Consider the following 1728-nt stretch of genomic DNA (forward strand, 5'->3'; position numbering starts at 1 on the left):
GGATCGGATCGGATATGGCAAAAAATTCGATCCGATCCGCATTAAAATTATCGGATTGGATCGGATCGGATATCGGATATATCCGCAAAACACAAAAATATTTTTAAAAGCTTATTTTTATTAAAAAAATATTAATAAAATTTATTTTTTCTACGCAATCCGATCCAATTAGTGTGCGGATCCGATCCGATCCGATTCAAAAGTCTTGCGGATCGGATCCATATCCGCAATTTTCGAATCAGATTCGGATAAACACCGCGAATATGCGGATAGGATCCGATCTATGGACACCCCTAGGTGTCTAAATTATCTAACTTCCCTTTTAAAGTAAAAAATAATTATAGTAAAAGAAGATGTTACAGCAATCCAAATTAATTTTTCCGCCCAAATTTAATTTTAAAGGAAGAAGTTGTACATCTGATTGGGCGGGAATTTTACCGCTCAAATTTGGCCCTAAGAAATCAAATTTTCTAATTCATCTATATACTCATGCTCCCCCATTTACTCTCATAACTACCCTCTTTTCTTCGAACCCTTTACCCTTCTCCTGAAATTCTAAAATTCTCTCATTCTCATCCTCTGAAATCTTTTCTCATCTAAAATCTTGAGTGGGAAAACAGGAGATTCGTTCCCAGCAAGAAGAAGGTGTGTTGCCGGCAATTCTCCCTCTTTCGTCGTTGCCGGAATGTCTTAGACGGCGTCGATCCCCTGTGACAACACCTCCACAGATGTACCAAAAACACCCAAGCGTCGTCGTATGGGGTGGCCGCTGCTACTACAACGGTGAGGATCTTCATGGTGTTTTACTCAATGTATGGACACGTGGAAGGCCTAGCAAGGAGGTTGAAGAAGGGCGTGGACAGCGTTGAGGGAGTGGAAATGGTTCTCTACAGGGTGCCAGAGATGCTCTCAGCAGAGATTCTACAACAGACGAGGGTGTCGTCCAAAGACGATGGAATACCTGTGGTAACGGCAGAAGACCTGGCGGTGGCGGACGTGGTGCTGTTTGGGTTTCTAATGAGGTATAGGAGCATGGTTGGCCGGGGCGCAGATGAAGACTTTCTTTGACTCCACTGGTCAGCCGTGAAAAAAAAGTAACAGTTGTTGCAGCAATTGACGAACTCAGAAAACTTGGAAATTCAGAGTATGTATACTATTTGTTTGTTTGTTTTTTTCATTAAAAGTTGAAATCAAAGATGATGAAATTGTTTGATTGTTTATAACCTTTTTTACCTACTAGATGCGTTTGTCAATTCAGAAATTTTCTTCCATTTTCTGCTGCTGCTGGAAATTATTTTAATGATTCCCTACAAAAGAAGATTTGCCATTAGTCCAGCTTAGTTCATGACTTCATTCTCCATATGCCAATGAAATGGAGTAATTTGTCACTGTTGAATTGTTTAATGAGTGTGTGATAATCCATCCTTCACTAAACCCATTCAAGAAGATGAAGTTCGTGTTGCTGCTGAAACCTGAGGTTATTTTGTTGAAGTTTTTTTTTTTTTTGGTGATGTTGTGTATTCATTGTGTCATCTTTGCTTACCATTTACCTGCAATTTAATGATACCTGCTTGCTTTATGATCAGCTAGCGAGAATGAAGAGGAGGTTGATGGATGGAAGTGGTCGAGGACTAACATAAGCACTGAAGACATAAAAGATTTAAACAAAACAAGGTATATCTTAAACAAAACTATATTTTATTTTTTAAAAATTATTTTATTCAAGAC

General features: G+C 38.8%; 1 long non-coding RNA gene across 3 annotated transcripts in view; it reads left to right on the plus strand.

Annotated features, from left to right (window-relative positions):
- The window catches only part of LOC107628096, a 2352-nt gene continuing 1128 nt past the window's right edge, over positions 505-1728 (plus strand). Inside the window, exons 1-3 of one of the 3 annotated variants that reach the window (XR_002356516.1) lie at positions 505-1144; positions 1241-1477; positions 1587-1674. This is a non-coding gene — a long non-coding RNA (uncharacterized LOC107628096). The remainder of the gene's footprint in view (positions 1145-1240; positions 1478-1586; positions 1675-1728) is intronic. The other 2 variants (XR_001617595.2, XR_001617596.2) reach the window with 2 other exon arrangements.

The sequence above is a fragment of the Arachis ipaensis genome, chromosome B02, assembly GCF_000816755.2.
Source record: "Arachis ipaensis cultivar K30076 chromosome B02, Araip1.1, whole genome shotgun sequence".
Lineage (NCBI taxonomy): Eukaryota > Viridiplantae > Streptophyta > Magnoliopsida > Fabales > Fabaceae > Arachis > Arachis ipaensis.